The 19555-nt window shown below is 34.4% G+C and overlaps 1 pseudogene; it reads left to right on the top strand.

Annotated features, from left to right (window-relative positions):
* Positions 1-17089: 17089 nt before the first annotated feature.
* On the top strand, positions 17090-17572 carry LOC116913121 (annotated as a pseudogene).
* Positions 17573-19555: the final 1983 nt, after the last annotated feature.

Genomic DNA, 19555 nt, shown 5'->3' with positions numbered 1-19555 from the left:
AATAGAGGAGAGAGATTCAGGGAGGCCAGTACGAAGTGAGTGGTGTGTGCGAATAAGGAAGAGTTGAGGGTAAGGAAATGATAACACAAACCTAAGAATGTTTGATAAACCAATACAGAAACCTATTTCATAAGCTAACTAATACTAGGGATTGATTTTTAAAAAGCGGGTTGACTGGAAGTATTACATGTCAATCATTACTGCTGCCTTCAAAAATTGTACAAAATCTCAATGCCACAAGTAGCCAGTTTCCCAGTGATTTGTGGAACAGGTAGTTATTATAGTTCTCACAATAATATAAGTGATACTCACCATTATGGAGTGCTACAAAGAACTATACATAATGTTCCCCCAAGACATCATGCGTGAACCTTAGATCAGAAGATTCCTTGTTGCTGTCTAACGTCCATAGTGACAAAAGTTGTTTCTGTTCATTGTTGGTTATCACAACCAGCACTATCCCCTAAACACTCGAATAGCGTGCTGTGTGTCAGGTTTACAGGTCAATGAAACAGTGTATGAATGATCTGGGTGTTGCCAACTTCTTCCCATTTGTATTTGATGCCCACTATAAAAGAGAGCTGTCCCTGACAGTGCAGCTCTGATCAAATATATGTGACTAAGGAGAACATAAACTCCATGGGAGAATCTACTACTGATGTTTCATCAAAGGAACACACAATCAAATGGCCTCTTGACTGTTTCTATTCATGGATGAATTCAGCTTTCAACCTTGGACATAGAAACCTCTTTTAGCAGTTGTCTACAGTCAAAACAGGGATAATTCACTCCTAGTCAGAATGCTAAAAATTATGTGACAGTTAAGTGATTGACCCCAAACAGGGAATCTATTATCACCTTTGTGGCCCAGGGAACAATATTAAGGGAAGGAGAAGCATTGTGGGACTTTTGGATAGAAAAGAGTATTTGGTATGGTTTTCTAAAGATGGCATGGTCCATCTGCCACTTTTGTGCCAGAAAGAAGAGGGGTCGAAGAAAAGAGTCAGGTTGGAGGAAAATAGGAGAGAACAAGAAGTTAGGTGAAAGTGGTAGAAAGATAAAAGAGTAAGATAAATGTGAAAATAACCCATTGTATAAAAGGAATATTTTCTAAATTATATATATGCATAAATTATATATATTGCAGAGAAACTGCATAAAACATACATATTAAGGGGATGTTGAAAATGAGATGGGTACTAGTAAAGAATAAAATTATATTAATCAATAATTGTGTTAGTCTATTTATATTATGATATAAGAAAATATATTATTCAAATAACTCGTGAACACGATATATTTGCCAACTGCAATCAGTTTAAAGTAGCAAGTGATACGTATGTCAACAGAAGGATATTTAAATTTCCAAGGGTTGGATGTGACTAGAAAGTCTGTTGAACAAAGGGTTCTCGTATTTAAGCTCACAAACACTGAAAAATAATGTAATCAGTCCTCTGTCCCACAAATAGCATGTGTCATCTTGGAAAAATGGGGGCATCCCAAGAGCCAGGGCATAACAATTATCCAGCAAGAAGATAATGAATAAACTTGAAGGTAGAGACATGAGGTTAAGTATACTGAGGATAAATTAAAGAACAATCAGCATTATGTCGAGATTGATTGGTGTAATAAAGAGACTAATGATTATAAATCATTTTTATGTCTGTTGCTTGGACCATAGAACATAATCTAAAGTTGATTGTGGTTCCTAGAGAAACAATAGTATAAATGAGTGCTATGTCACTGAGAAGTTCAAAAAGTATACTTGAAGGCCAACAAATGCAGACAGTATATTCAGTTTAATTTTATGTTTTCAATTCTGAAAAGAACAACCCGTGGAGTGGTTCAGACAATATAATTGTAGAAGTCATCTTAATTTGACTAGCTAATGTGAGTACATTTTGTTGTTCCTAACTGTTACAGATTTTATTATCGGGAAGAGTGATAAGATTTTCTTCATTTACTCCAATTTTAGTTTAATTTATTTTAAATGTTTTTAACTGTTTGATTTTTCTGTCAAGCCATATTCAGACAAAGGTGGCGTGTGTGCTGCTACTTTGTAAGCTGTTCAGTTGTGTGGGTGTAGTGGTGCCAATTAGACCATCCTCCCCTGGTACCTCCGGGGCATGTATTTGATTATGTGTTAGTGCTGTGATGGAATTTTAAGTGTTGGAGCATTCCTGGAGGAAGTACATCACCAAAGGCAGGCTTTAAGACTTCCTAGTTTGTTTGTTTTCCATTTTTAGTTTGCTTTGTAAGATTTCTGCATGTGGTTCATAGTGACAGTTATTGGCATCCCGTCTGTAACCATAAGCCAAAATAAACAATTCTGTAAATTTTCCTGGTATTTTATCATGGCAATAAAATTGAATTAATATGGTGGGTTAGTGTTCATAGAATTATATGTTTGTTGCTGTGATGCACATCGCATACAATTTTCTGTGTATCTTCATAACCTAATTCATATTCGTTATCATAGTGATTCTGATGTGACTAATACTCTATGTTTAAATGCACTTCAGAATCTAAGTCCGCATAAATCCATAATGGAAATAATTTGCAGTTCACAGCAATTTAAACATCTTTGCTTAAAATCTTAATACAAAAATGTTAAAGAATATCATAATACTCTGGGGAAGATAAATTGGAGTGTCACTGGATATAAATCATAAAATCACAGTAAATTAGCTTTTATTTCAATGAAGTAAATTATTTTCTTTTTGTTATTCTTTGTAGCTTTACAAAGCTGGCAGACAGAAAACCATAAATTCCTAAAATGAGTTTTAGAGAAGAAGCTACATATGTTTCTTTTCTAAAATAGATGGTGATTTCAGAATTAAATATTGAGCTGCATTCAGTGAACAGCATTGAGTATTTTGTTTAAACTGCAATGTGTAAATTATTTTGGGAAATTGAGAAATCAATTATGAAATAATTATAATTGTCAGGTAGCAGCAGGAATTCATTGAAGATGGTCTGAGACACAAAATAATTTCTTCATCTAGAATAATTTTAATTCTTTAATTTTATTCTAAAAACTGCAAAATACCTGTAGTCCCCATTGAAGTAGTTTTATTTTGTTTTGTTTAATTTTCTTTCAAAAACATATAATGTTGCACCTCTTTTTTTCCTTTTGATTTCCCAACACTTGGTTATTGCAGAATCTTCTTGTTTGAGTTTTTCACAACGTTTAAATTCTCTCTTGGTCTTAGCATTGTATGAATGAAGTCTTTTCTCCAGGGCTTCTTGCCTTGGTCCTCCATTTGGCATCCAGGAACTTTGTTTCATCTCTGTGAGTCAGCTGAGATGATGCCAATGACACTCAATGCATAGAAAAAGATAAAATTCAGTACATTTTTCTACATATGCTGAAAATGTCTGCTAATCAGTAAAACTCTGAAAATGAGATAATTTACTGAGGAATAAAGTGCATCTTGGAAAGTGATACTTTCTAGTGTCTGTTGAATTTGTAAATGCCATCATATTAATCTCTGAGTTTTTCTGTACCACTCAATAATGGACACAGTGAGCATCATTATAGGACTCCTAACATGTTGGGTGTGATTGAACATATTAATCAAGCAACTGGTGGATTATTACAGAAGATGGGCAGAAAGAATGCAAGAACCAAAGATAGTGGATGAATACAAGGAAACTATGTTGCACACATACAAGGGCAACTGCACATATGAGCTTGCAGGGATTGTGACAATGTTCACCAAGCCAAATAAAAACTTAAGCCATTTCAAGTGTTAGCAAGGAAAGAGGAAATAGTCATAAAATCCCAACATCTGCTGGGCAGCTACTGGCAATTGTTAACTTCTTGGGGAAGAAGAGACTGTTGTGGGCAGACTGACAGGGAGGTGGATAAAGGTTGGACTGTAAAAAACGGATTAAAGAATAAAAAAATCAAATATAAATTCTCGTAAGTTGTTAGTTCTTGTAGAAGACCATACATCTAAAAATATATAGGCAGTACAAATTGGACTGATCAGAGAAAAGAAAAACATAATGGTGACAGACACTGTAGGGGGTAAGCAAATGCTTAAATGCTTTAAGAATCTATAATGCTAATCTGTTTTAATCGTAAACAAATATTTTAAAATATAACACTTATTCCACATAAATGCAGATAGGAATAGAGTGGATTCAAGATGATTTGGGGGAAAGGGACCTATAACAAAAACCAGTGTACAAAACTCGTTCTCAAAGAATGAATAACAAAAGAAAAAACTCAGATATCATCAGGTCATCAAAAGCATCAATCATAATTTTGTAATTTGTTATTTTTGTTCTCTCTTAAAATTTTCAATTGCATAAAACACAATTGTCTTACCAGCATCATGAAGAAAATAGAATTTTCTAAGCTAAGCTATCACATTAAACATTCGTGTGATTATATATATATATATATATATATATATATATATATATATATGTGTGTGTGTGTGTGTGTGTGTGTGTGTGTGTGTGTGTGTTTATGTATATGCTCTGTAGTCTTGGGAATTGAGGATTCTTGTTGAATCTGGGAGTCATTGAAGATTATATGTGTGATCTGAGATATTTCTCCATGGATTTACCACAACAGTGGTAACATCAGTGCAGAGTCAGGCTGGTACAGTGTATTTGTCTAAAAGGCAGGGATCATCAACAAATGCACGCTGATGCTCTTATTCTGGACATTTGTACTTGGTTACAGCCTACCATTTTTTAAAGCAATAGATTCTGTGATAGCAAGAAAGGGAACTTAATATACCTATTAATCTATTGCAATGCTCACACTTACTACAGACTACTCATATCAAATACATAGGATGTTTTCCACAACAATACATTTGTTAAAACTACTGGATGTCCCAACATTCACTTCTATTTTGAATCTGTCCACTTAAACTCAGATACCATTATTATGTCACCTTCACAATTGCTGAAGTTATTTCCAAACTGAGGTATTTTGAAAAATCATGTGTAAGTCAATGTTTCCATCCACTCCTCATGTTCATGTTTGCTTTTACTGGCAGCATTCTTAGGACACTATGCAATCCCTTTCCTTTTTTCTTTCTTCCTTTCTTTCTTTCTTCCTTTCTTTCTTTCTTTCTTTCCTTTCTTCCTTTCTTTCTTCCTTTCTTTCTTTCTTGATCTGAGTGCACACCAACTATTTATTATTAATACATGAAATATTCAAATTTGCTGCCAATGGTTTTAACTTTTGACATTTTTAATAAGGCTGAGCAAAATAATATCAAATCAATGGTAATTTTTATATTTTGGATTGCACACAAAAACAAAAAAGAATTTCCAGGGAAAATTCAGTTGGTAAATATCTCCAAGACCTACAAAACCTGTACTATTTATCTAAAGACATTCTGTTTTTCATTCTCTTCTCTTAAAAATTTGATTTATACCCAAGGTATAATGGTTATTTTCTTTATTTTACATGAAGGAAAATATTGAAGCTATTTAGTAAACTCACTTTATACATGGTTATGTAGATCTATCTAAAATGTAAATAAAATCTCCTTTTTTATGAAAATGACATAGGGAAGAAGTAAATAAATCATAAGAAAGTGAAAAAAATGAAAGATAGAAGAGATGGAAAAGAGAGGAGTTAAAATAAATGAGACTAAATAATTTAATTGTTTTCATATATTGATCTACTAGCATTTTCAGGTATATATTAATGTAGCATATTTTGGAATTTAAATATACACAATGTACACAAATACAGACATATTTTAAACAAATGTTGGATTCTTATATTAGAATCCATAAAAGAAAATGAACACACAGGCCATGGACATTGTGAGAAGTTTACAGTTGTTATGAGTAAATATAGTTAATGCCATGAGATTATATTTTAATGGAATACAAGTTGTTTTAAGATGTATATGTTGATCAACTAAAAGTGTATATAAATAAGTTCTCTAGTAAAATAGTAGATGTTGAAATAAATAAGTGAGCACAGAAATGAAGTAAATGAGGTAAGATGAAATACTGAAGATCGCCAAGCCAACACAACCATCAGCTGAGGAAAAGTCTCTCATGAAGAAGAGACAAGAAACCAGAAAAGTTAGAATTTTTTTTCAATTTTTTAAAACTTTTTTCTTTTTTTGGATATTTTATGTATTTACACTGCCCCCTCAATAATCTCCCCTACTTTCTCCCTGCTTCTATGAAGATATTCCCACTCCCACACATCCACTCCCACCTCAACAACTTGGCATTCCACTACACTAAGGAAACGAGCCTTCACAGGACCACAGGCTTCTCCTATTGATGCCAGACAATGCCATCCTTGGCTACATAGGCAGCTGGAGCCATGTGTGCTCTTTGGTTGGTGGTTTAGTCCCCAGGAGCTCTTCATGGAGTTAGAAAGAGCAATTTGAAAATTCATTTGCGATAACAAAAAAACCCAACATAGCAAAAATTATTCTCAACAATAAAAGAACTTCTGGGGGAATCACTATCCCTTACTTCAAGCTGTATGACAGAGCAATAGTGATAAAAACTATATGGTTTTGGTACAGAGACAGGCACATAGATAAAGGGAATAGAATTGAAGATCCAAAAATCAACGCAAACACCCAGGGTCACTTCATCTTTGACAAAGGAGCTAAAATCATCCAGTGGAAAAATAGAGTATTTTTAATAAATGGTGCTGGTTCAACTGGAGGTCAGTGTGTAGAAGAATGCAAATCTATCCATTCTTATCACCCTGTACAAAGCTTAAGTCCAAGTGGATCAAGGGCTTCCACATCAAACCAGATAAACTCAAACTAATAGAAGAGAAAGTGGGGAAGAGCCTCAAACACATGGGCACTGGGGTCAATTTCCTGATCAGAACACCGATGACTTATGCTCTAAGACCAAGATCGGACAAATGGGACCTCACAAAACTGCAAAGCTTCTGTAAGGCAAAGCACACTGTCAATAGTATTTTTCTAAATTCAGTGATCACATGTCTGTATCTTCTTGTGAATAAAATATAAAGCACATGACTGTATTCAGGTTAACGTGGTATGACTTGCTTTCGCTTCCTTTCAAAGACTGAGAAGAAAGAATGTTTAGCACATATTTACATTTTCTAACATAATCATTTCACTTGGATTCTTCTATATGACTTCAAAATCGTAGGAATCACATCTAAACTGGTTGTTTTTGGACTCTTGCCTATCAAGATCAGCTATCACCTTCCTTTTTAAGGTTTTTAATTTCTTAACATCAATTCAAACTCTTTATGTATATGTTTTTATTGGTTTTTATGTTGAACATTCTACCCTTCTTTATCATCAGTGTTCTATAGTATTAAAATATTCTTTTTATGCACATGTGTGCACAAACATACCATACTGTTATCATCATATACCATAGTCATAATGTATATCTATAAAATATACATTTCATACTTCCCCAATAATTTTTCTAAAGAAAGCTGATTTAAAATTCTTGATAGAAAGTATACCTAAAGAGAAATAAGCAATTATATTGAGGCAAGAATGAGTGAGTGTGACCTGAACAGAGCTTCATGCTGCCCTAAAACATGTGCCTCACTGAGGAAGGGGTTATATGAGCTTTTATTTCAAAGAGAAACAAAATGTGATGTGTCAGTTTTTATAGTACAGGCAAAGCGAAGTAAACAAGACATAGCAAATGAGAGAAATAGATTTGACAAATTATCATATTCTTAGATTTAACATAGATAGAGGCTATGCTGCTCATGTGTTCAGCAATAAATCAAGAAAATTCATCCCAAGATTATGAAAATGTTAAAAACATTAAAGTGGTTGATGCAAAATAGTTTTTTTTTATTTATTTATTTTTTATTAACTTGAATATTTCTTATATACATTTAGAGTGTTATTCCCTTTTCGGTTTCCGACAAACATCCTTTCCTCCCCCCCCCTTCCTTATGGGTGTTCCCTCTCACCCTCCCCCATTGCTGCCTCCCCCTGACAGTCTACTTCACTGAAGGGTTCATTCTTATATAGGACCCAGGGCTTCCCCTTCCACTGGTGCTCTTACTAGGATATTCATTGCTACCTATGAGGTCAGAGTCCAGGGTCCAGTCCATGTATAGTCTTTTAGGTGAGTGGCTTAGTCCCTGGGCTCTGGTGGCTTGGCATTGTTGTACATATTCTCGAGAGCCCTTCAAGCTCTTCCAGTTCTTTCTGATTCCTTCAACGGGGGTCCTATTCTGAGTTCAGTGGTTTGCTGCTGCCATTCGCCTCTGTTTTTGCTGTATTCTGGCTGTGTCTCTCAGGAGCGATCTACACTTCTGCACTTCTTTGCTTCATCCATCTTGTCTAATTGGGTGGCTGTATATATATGGGCCACATGTGGGGCAGGCTCTGAATGGATGTTCCTTCTGTGTCTGTTTTAATCTTTGCCTCTCTATTCCCTGGCAAGGGTATTCTTGTTCCCCCTTTAAAGAAAGAGTGAAGCATTCACATTTTGATCATCCTTCTTGAGTTTCATGTGTTCTGTGCATCTAGGGTAATTCGAGTATTTGGACTAATAGCCACTTTATCAATGAGTGCATACCATGTATGTTTTTCTGTGATTAGGTTAGCTCACTCCAGGATGATATTTTCCAGTTCAACCATTTGCCTACAAATTTCCATAAACTAGGCATTGTTTTTGATAGCTAGAGTAATATTCCACAGTAGAGATATACCACATTTTCTGTATCCATTCCCTCTGTTGAAGGGCATCTGGGTTCTTTCCAGCTTCTGGCTATTTATAAATAAGGCTCAAGCTATGAACATAGTGGAGCATGTGTCTTTTTTTATATGTTGGGGCATCTTTTGGGTATATACCCAAGAGAGGGATAGCTGGATCCTCAGGCAGTTTAATGTCCAATTTTCTGAGGAACCTCAGACTGATTTCCAGAATGGTTGTACCAGTCTGCAATCCCACCAACAATGGAGGTGTTCCTCTTTCTCCACATCCCTGTAGCATTTGCTGTCACCCTGGAGTTTTTGATCTTAGCCATTCTCACTGGTGTGAGGTGAAATCTCAGTTGTTTTGATTTGCATTTCCTTGATGACTAAAAGATGTTGAACATTTCTTTGGGTGTTCCTCAGCCATTCGGCATTCCTCAGCTGTGAATTCTTTGTTTAGCCCTGAACCCAATTTCTTAATAGGGTTATTTGTTTCCCTGCAGTCTAACTTTTGAGTTCTTTGTATATTTTTGGATATAAGGCCCTATCTGTTGTTGTAGGATTGGTAAAGATCTTTCCCAATCTGTTGGTTGCCGTTTTGTCCTAACCACAGTGTCCTTTGCCTTACAGAAGCTTTGCAGTTTTATGAGATCCCATTTGTCGATTCTTGATCTTAGAGCATAAGCCATTGGTGTTTTGTTCAGGAAATTTTTTCCAGTGCCCATGTGTTCCAGATGCTTCCCTAGTTTTTCTTCTATTAGTTTGAGTGTGTCTGGTTTGATGTGGAGGTCCTTGATCCACTTGGACTTAAGCTTTGTGGGGTGATAAGCATGGATCGATCTGCATTCTTTCTACATGTTGACTCCAGTTGAACCAGCACCATTTGCTGAAAATGCTATCTTTTTCCATTGGATGGATTTGGCTCCTTTGTCAAAATCAAGTGACCATAGGTGTGTGGATTCATTCCTGGGTCTTCAATTCTGTTCCATTGGTCTATCTGTCTCGTCTCTGTACCAATACCATGCAGTTTTTATCACTATTGCTCAATACTGCTTGAGTTCAGGATAGTGATTCCCCTGAAGTCCTTTTTTTGTTGAGGATAGTTTTAGCCATCCTGGGTTTTTTGTTATTCCAGATGAATTTGCAAATTGTTCTGTCTAACTTTTGAAGAATTGGATTGGTATTTTGATGGGGATTGTATTGAATCTGTAGATCGCTTTTGGTAGTTTTAAAAGAAGGCTTCACAGAGCTCAAAATAATGTTGACTCTTGACATTCCAAGTCTCCACAGTCAGAATGCTTTTGTCATTTATAACCAAAATATTTACAGATTCCTAAATAGTTATAAGATATTTTGAGAAAAATTTAGTTCAGATATATTCATAGCAATCCTTTTCTAAAATTCAGTCCTCAATATTTATATAGTATATACAAATTCAGTATTAATAATAATTTATTAATATAAATATTAATATCCGGACTATAATATTTTTCTGCATTATATCTCTTATTTATCATTTTATTTCATATTTTCATAACATATATTTATCTGGTTATTCTGCGTGAGTAGCATGTGTGTGTTCTCACTTAATCCTGTGTAGTCTTTATCTGGCCATCATCAGTGACCCTCACATAGCCCTCTAGCTAGTATGGCATCATAAGAGATGTTAAGCCTTTTATCTTAGTCTCCTTATAGATCGATATGACCAGATATCATTGGTGAGATTTGAACTGAAATTTAAATGTAAGACGTCCTACAGGAGTCTCCACTTCTGTCAGAGTAAGCAGCAATGTTCGCAGGACTTTAGTCTCCTTGAGTTGGAGATGTCTTGGCCATTTCTCCCTTGTTCCATCCCAAAAGGCTGGCGATTAATATAATATACTGTCTTATGTTTCTGGATATTTGTGTAGCAAGTACCAACAATTGAATAATATAGAAGGCATTATCCTGAATAAAGGCAAATTAATGGCAAAAGCATCAACAATCATCTCAAATAAAAAATTGGGTGGAAAAACAAAACCATTTTCAGATATAAGGTATATTCTGATATTTAAAAAAAAACAAACAAACTATGCATCTACCAGGATGAGATTAAGAAGTAGACTGTACCATTATTTGGCTACATTTTATTATATTTATATTACATAATGGAGATGTTATTTTAAAATCATTGACTAATTTGAAAATATAAACCACAAACTATTGAAATCTACAAATTCAGTAATTCAAGAATAAATTTTACGTCTCAATCTTGTGCACTAATGCAATTAGCAAAGCCTTCAGACACAGGCAGATTTTAAGTCTCAGTTTTTAACTAAGATCAAATCAATAAATGTGAATGTCAAATTCCCAGGTAATAACAATTAGAGCAGATTAAATCATTATCAATTCAGATACTTTTAGTCAGAAATACTGGTTCAAAGCAAATACGTTAAGAGTCTGATGGCTCTACAAAGGTCTTCACAGCTTAAATTAAATTTCTATTGTGATAGGAAAGATGGGAGTGGTCAAAAGAGGAAACGAAGCCAAGAGAAAGAGAGATCAACCCTTAGAGATGGGTGCACATATGTACGAGATAAACGGATACATTAATTAAATAAATCTAAACCGAAATAAAATGACTACAAGTATAAACATTGTGCCATTATGGCAATATATTGCAGGGCCGGTAATTTGCATAAAAAGTTGATAAGAAGGAAAAAAAGAACCATTTTGATGAATGCTAGACCTTCACTTTAAATATATCATATTAGCATCAAATCACTTTTCTGGAAGGACATTTGTACAGAGGGCCTTTTTTTCCCAAAGTGTTTCAGATTTTTTTTTTATTTTTTTTTTTTTCCGGAGCTGGGGACCGAACCCAGGGCCTTGCGCTTCCTAGGCAAGCACTCTAAAACTGAGCTAAATCCCCAACCCCTCAGATTTATTTTTAAAGGAAGAAAACAAATGTTAAATATCACTATACATATGAAAAAAGAATATCTAAGAAATAACAACTAAGAATTAAGCAGTCATAAGAACTGTGGGTTTTATATCCATGGCTCCTGTTGCAGGATAGGATGAATGAATGGTCCCAGGTTACTAACCTTAACACTGAGGATAGTGTTGACACAGAAAGTGAAACAAAGCCTGCATTGCCACTGACCAACCTAAATATATCACTAACTATATCCAAGTTCCCTTAAACTACAGCCATCTACAATTCTATATCTTCTTTAAATTCCGGGGGAGACCAAAGAAAAGAATCACCTTTGATGATTAGGAAACAAAGTGTATGGGAATTACACTGATAGAAATCAGACAGCAACATACATGCCAACTTTCTTTGTGTTGTATTTTGTATTGACCCACTTTAAATCTTACAATTCAAAATTTTATCTGTAAACATTTAAGGGATTATCAGCCGTGACACTTCTTTATATGAAAATTCACTGACAAGTAGATTTTTGCTTGCCATTTGCTCTCTAATTTTTTAGGGTTATTATGGTGTCATTCAAAACAATGGCATATACCATGGAGAGAAAACTCTAAATGAAATGGCATGACCCCACCGCACTGTAAGACTCTGCAATCATAGATTGACATCAGTGACAGCTGTACTCTAACTAGGTCAGTTTCTAAAAGGAAAATAAAGTGGAAACAAAATTGTTCACTTTTGTATGTCACTTGAAATGTTGAGTTTGATTGACAGCAGAAATAGATTCAAAGTAGTTCAATAAATGGAATTGTCTCACATAACCCCAAGAGCTTACTCTCTGTTACCCAGGAAAATGAAATCTCCCCTTGTCCAAAGGGACTTTACATAAGGCGTTCTTATCCTGGAATACTTTGATTTATTCCCTCTCATTTTCGCTTTACCCAGTGGAGCTCAGATAGTGAACGGTGTCCCATATTCCCAGAGTTTTAAGACAATTTTAAGTAATTGCTACCCTAGAATTAAATTGTTAGTTATCAATTTAGTTTTCCTTTTTTTCATATGTATGTCACGGAGTACACAATATAAGTGTTGGTCAGGGCATCTATATTAAGGATCCACACTGAAACTCAACCTTTACCTGACTCTAATATGTAAGATAGTGTTAGGATTAGGAGACTGTGTTCTGACTTTTTTTTCTTTCTGAATATAAATATGTGAGTTTTCGCTTTCTTCCATAAAATGTTGTCCTTCATAAGTCCTTCACTAAAATTTTCTAAAACTGATACCTGAGTCATCTGTAAAGAGGAAACTCAAATGGGAAAAAAACAAAGCAAACAAACAAACAAACAAAACCTTCATCCAGATTTTCTATAGGCTATTTTAAAATGCTTTACATTTTTTAGATTATAACTACATACATTTCACTTCTTCCTTTGCATTGTGAAAACCCTCCAATACACACTTCTTTATTCTCATTGAAGTTCATAGACCGACTTTTAAATAGGTGCTTCTTCCTGTGTGTGTGTGTGTGTGTGTGTATGTGTGTATGTGCGTGTATGTGTATGTGTGTGTGTTTATGTGTGTGTACATGTGTATATGTATATGTGTGTATGCATGTGTGTGTGTTTATGTGTGTGTGTACATGTGTATATGTATATGTGTGTATGTGTGTGTGTGTGTATGCGTGTATGTGTGTGTTTATGTGTGTATGTGTGTATGTGTGTGTATGTGTATGTGTGTGTTTATGTGTGTGTGTACATGTGTATATGTATATGTGTGCGTGTGCGTGTGTGTGTGCGTGCGTGCGTGCGTGTGTGTGTGTTTTCTTTCAAGGCTGAACATCTGGTATTGGATAACCATTGGTTGTACTGTTTCTGGGAGAAGATATTCCTCCTGCTCTCAGCATTCTTTAGGTTTTGGTTTGTAGGGGAATTTTGTTCTTGTTTTTTGTTTTGTTTGTTTGTTTGTTTGGTTGGTTGGTTGGTTGGTTGGTTTTGTGTAGGGTTAAGAACTCAGGGGCATGCCACTATCTACATGAACATACCCGTTGTTGTTGCCTTTGGTCAGCTCAGTTTTAGACAGTCATTGTCTTAATTACGGATTGATTTGGCCACAGCTGGTGGTTTCACTCCAGGTCATGTAGTCCTGAGTTTATAAGAAAGCAGGCTAAGCAAGCTACAGGGAGCAAACATGTATACAACACTTCTCGGCTCATCTTAAGCTACTGCCTCAGGGTTCTTGGTGTGTGCACATACTTTATGATTTCTATCAGCAATGAAGCATGTTGTAAGATAAAATAAATCCCTCACTAATTCTTGTTAAGCTTGTAATTCCTGTCATAGGATGTCTTCTGCACATCTCTATCAGTAACTTACTTTTTCCTTACACTATGTTAGGAAAATGTAATTGTGAGATCCTATTAAATGAGACTCTAACTTTGAGAGAAGGTTATCACAATCAATTGGAGAAAGACAGATCTGTTTGCCCCCGTCTTTATTGAAAGAGTCCTAATGGCTTTCTGCTACACTCAGAGTTTAGTCTCTTACATAGCCAGCATCAGAGAAGCTTCCTATGGAACAGAGAGGAAAAAATACAAGGACCCATAGCCAGACATTGCATAAAGAATAAAAACCTTTCAACACTCGACCCTATATAGGATGTCTCCATCCAATTTGTCCCCTCAGTGTCGAGGGACACCTGAGGCAGAGGACACAGAGGAAAGGATAAGAGTTATTGAGGATGAAACAGACACACACACACACACACACACACACACACACACACAATTTAACAGAATTATCAATAACATACTAAACCAAAATGATTGGCTGAATTCAGAATAATTTAATACCTGATTAAACCAGATTAAATTTAGAACCATCATTTTTTCAAATGAAATCAACATTTAAATTACATAGTAACTTGCCATTCTATATTTTCCAAATGTCTGTGCACTGCACACTTAACTGAAAAAAAAACTTAAAATTTAATTAAGAGGTAAATTTAAGCAATTAAAAATGAAAGCATTTGTTGGTCAATAATGTGAAACAAAAAACTCAATTGGGTCCATAAATGCACAATCTGTTTGCGAAAATTGATAACTAAGGAACACAGAGAAAACCTTTAAAGTATAAAAAAAATATTAACCAGAAACTTCACTGAAACTATTTATATGAGATCTGCATTACAGGAAGGACATCAAAGTAAATAAGTTTAAATAACTTTAAAGAAGGTTTGTCATTACCTATTATGATCTATTATATATGTCAATCAAGAGTTTGATGTATTTTTTTATGTAATAGGAATATGATTTTTACACAGGACTGAAAAGCTCCATCTAGATGCCATCTAATTCTAAGGGAATTTACAACCTTTACAGTGCCCTTGGGAGAATTTGAAACCAAAGATGAATATTTTATGAATGTTACATGCAGAAATTAAGCTTTGTACAACCAGACTGATTTCCTTAATTTTTCTAAGTACCCTAACTATGCATAAGTGCCCTGGCATATTATCAAATTTATATGGGAAGAGATTAGGAATAAAAGAACACAAAGATTATTTATAAGTCAATATTTTAATAGAGAATTTAAAAAGTACAAAAATGGGGAACTTTCAACTGTGAATTTCTTCCTGTCTTGGTTTTCTACTATAAAGAATACTGTCTATCTTGGGCTCACTTATGTTGATCATTTTTCCTAATCAAATATATGACGAATAAGTTTTACTCTACAGATTCAGGCTAATTGCACATTGTGTGTTCATACAATACCTAGCTGAATTATGAGTTTAGCTATGTCTATAGAAACAAAATTAGAAATTGATTCTTTAAAAATCTTGATATAATAATGGATTTATGATAAGTTATATGAAACAACATTTCAATAGAAGTATTTTAACATTTTTGTAGCTGATTCTCTAAGCCAGGTGCATCCCTACCTTTGGGGCCTTTCTTGATTTATTTTTCCTTATGTGTAGACAAAGAGGGAAAGATGGTCTGTCTAATTCATTTGATTCATTCACAGTGTCTTCCCACAAAGCTAAAATGACTACATACTAAGCAGTCTGATTATTCTCCCCCTAAAGCGATAAATTCCAAAAGACAAATAATTTATGGGAAAGAGTAGGTAGCAAAGTTTGACCTTCTCTATGTCTTCAAAGGTCAATCAGTGTAAAGTAATCATTTCTTTAATAAAGCAGAGGAAATACTTTCTCTGGAACAATATCTTAAATATTTTCAGATGTTGGAGCTCACGAAATGGTATCAGTTCAATATGGCAGCTGTTTGAAGATTTTCCAGGTTCGTATCCTCTCAAGAATATGATCAATGGTGGCATTAAATACAGACGTGCACACAAAGGTTGAGAAAGTACATTAAAGAGGCTTGAGGAATGGGTCAGCGGTGGAGAGCTCTGGTTGTACTTCCAGAGGAACCTGGTAGAATTCACAGCACGCACAGGACAGATCACAATCGTCTGTGAGGCCAGTTTGCACTGGATGCAGCACGCTCACGCAGACATATATTCAGGTAAAGCACCAGTGCACATAAAAATAAATAACTGAGAAAGGAAATGCTTGCTACGGATCACTCCCACACGGAAGGGACGAGCAGCATTGTTGAAGCGTGAGTGGAAAATTGTAAGAGGCAACGAACCATGAGCTGTCCTGCGAAAACATCTCTTCTAAGAACATCAGAGGCTGCATCAATTAAGTCTTGCCAATGTGACCGCCCAACCTGTGAGCAGAAGAAGGATGAGGCCAAAAACAAACAAAATTTTAAGCCAAAAAGTTACTAAGACCTCGGTTATACCCAAAGAAATACAAGCAACTGAGCAAAACTGAGAGTGATTGAAACTGTCCTTACCAGAGATTGTCACACAAGTTGATTGTCCAATGAAAAATTGGTAAGTCCTGAAAACAGTCATAGGACTAACATATGGACTCAAAGGTTATATTTAGAAATATGTATATATACATATATACGTATGAGTTCAATAACAATAAGCTTAAGGCCTTTAATTTTAAGGAAAGAAGGAAGAAATATATGGTAGAGTTTGGGGAAAAAGAAAAGAAAGCATCAAAAATACTAAAATTACAGTTTTGACAATGATTAACAAAATAAAAATAAATTAAAATAATACTCTGTTATAATTAAAAGTAATTTTCAAAAGGTCATTTAAATGTAGAATCCTATTAGCAATGCAAAATATAAATTTAATAATTGCAATATATAAGAAAATTAACTACTTACTTTCTTTATTAACTGCTTTAATGATGCATAAACAAATTATATATTTAATAAAAAGTATTGGAGTTGGGGATTAAGCCCAGTGGAAGAGCACTTGCCAAGAAAGAACAACGCCCTGGGTTGGGTCCCCAGCTCTAAAAAAAAAAAAAAAAAAAAAAAAAAAGAAAATAATAAAAAGTATTGCATGAATTAGAACATATGAAAACACCTTTGATACCTTTACAATCATTAAGGAAACAGACACACGTTTGCAGCCATGCCAAAATGATGAACACAAAGGGAAAGAGGAGAGGCACTCGGTACATGTTCTCCAGGCCTTTTAGGAACCAGGGAGTTGTTCCCTTGGTTACACACATGCGAATCTACAAGGGTGATATTGTAGACATCAAGGGAATGAGCACTGTACAAAAAGGAATACTCCATAAGTGTTACCACAGCAAAACCTTAAGAGTCTACAATGTCACCCAGCAAGCCACAGGCCCCATTGTAAACAAACAAGTTAAGGGCAAGATTCTAGCCCAGAGGATCAATTCGTAGATTGAGCACAACGAGCACTGGAAGATCAGAGACAGCTTCCTGAAGCGGGTGAAGGAGAGCTATCAGAAGAAAAAGGGAGCCAAGGAAGCCAAAACGAAGTTTACCTGGGTTCATTTGAAGCCTTAGTCACTCAGAGAAGCACACTTTGTCAGGACTAACAAAAGAGAGCTTGAGCTGCTGGAGCCCATGCCATACGAACTCATGGCCTAATGGACACAAAAGAAATAAAGAACCTGGACTGTAAAGTATTTTCCTTAAGTTAAAAAAAAAGAATTAGACACACATAGCATCAACCAGTTTCCTTATGTCCATGTATATATAGGTATATGATATCTATAACTCTTAAGAACACATGATATCTTAAAACATTTTGAGATAAACATCATATAACAACAATATAATTTTTTCATTCTAATATTCTCTTCTTAACTATTAAAGCTTTCAAATTTTCCCCATGGCATAGTCCCTAGATACCAATATTATATTCTGATTTAATTGGTTTTGATTGTTTTAAGGAATTACATGATATTAGCATATATTTTCTTCCGGTATTAACTTTATTCACTTAGAATATAAATAATAGAATTTTCTTATTAATTTTTACAAATATAAATGTTACAATTTCTTTGTGCTTTGATCTACTGACAGAAACATGGCTTAGCTACGTGCATGGCTATGACAAACAGTATGTAAATTAACAGAAGAATATTTTTATGTATTATATTTAATAATTTTTATATAAAATGCATTTTAATATATATGTCCCTAGTTCTATCGAGGGAAATTAGGGAGTGAGATATATATATATATATATATATATATATATATATACACTTTAGCTTTTCTCTATAAAATATTGGGATATTTTTCAGATTAAATGTAAAATATATTTAAATGTGGATGATTAATGGTGATTATGTTCAATGTATGATTTGCTTCTAGTAGGATGAACATTTTCATAAATTTAATATTTCCAGTCTACTTTCACTGAAGCACTTTTTTCTTATGGTATTTTTTTGCTATTTAATTTTTCAGTGTTACAAAGAAGGGCCCCTTTTCTTTCTTTTTTCTTTGTAGTCATTTTATGATTAAACATATTCTAAGGTCCTTTTAATGTTGGCAGGCAGTTGTAAGTGGTATTGTTCCTTTCATTGTTTATTGATGGTAATCCTAAAGAACGACAGTTATAACAACACCAAAACTACTCGAGTTATCATTACTCCATAATGATATAGAGTATAAAAATAAAACCCATCAATTTTGACATAAAAACACAGTTAGTTAATAATAGAATAGAATTGAGGACAAACCTATACATCCACATTTCACATGTTTTTTGACAGAAAAAAACAGAAACAAATAACAAATACAAAACATAACAATACACATTGGACAAAAGGACAAAAGGTAGCATATAGATAAAACACTTTTGTGCACTGTGTAAAGGCTATTTTTGTGTTATTCAATCGCTGGTTTCTTTTTCTTCATATCTTGCTTCAATCAGGACATGATATTGTAATGTTTATGTCAAGACTCTTCTACTTCAAGTTTGGGTAAGCAATTCTTACTATTAATTTTCTGCCTTGTCAATAAACACTAATTTCCTAATGGCTATGCAGAAGACAAAATAGGGTAGGAATTCTGCTATCTAGGGGAAGGAGATAGAATGAAATGGAGATTAAGACCTGCCATGAGGAGGAAAGACAAAACCTTCTTGAGTACAGAAAGCCATAAATAAAATTATTAGGATCATGGCTGAGAGATAGTCAAATAAGTTTAGGGAATTACAATACAATTCCCAGGTATTAAGGTAAAGCTTATTAATAAACTTGGCCTCTCCGTGTCATTATTGGGAACAGCCAGAATAAAGAATTGTAGCCTCTGTTATATATATATATATATATATATATATATATATATATATATATATATTATAATTATCATTTACAGCAGCATCAAAAACATATAGGTACATTAAGTAGAAGAAACTAGATTCTAGCTTCCCACTACATGCAAAACTTAACTCTACTTGACTTAAGGACCTCAAAATAAGACTTGATACCTCAAATCTGATCAAGTAGAAAGTAGGAAGTATATGTGAATTCCTTAGTACAGCAAAGGATTTTCTGAATAGAATCCCGATAGTTCAGGCATTAATACCAACAATTAGTAAGCAGGACCTTTTAAAACTAA

Source organism: Rattus rattus, chromosome 12, assembly GCF_011064425.1.
Source record: "Rattus rattus isolate New Zealand chromosome 12, Rrattus_CSIRO_v1, whole genome shotgun sequence".
Classification (NCBI taxonomy): domain Eukaryota; kingdom Metazoa; phylum Chordata; class Mammalia; order Rodentia; family Muridae; genus Rattus; species Rattus rattus.
This window is presented reverse-complemented; position numbering and strand designations above follow the sequence as displayed.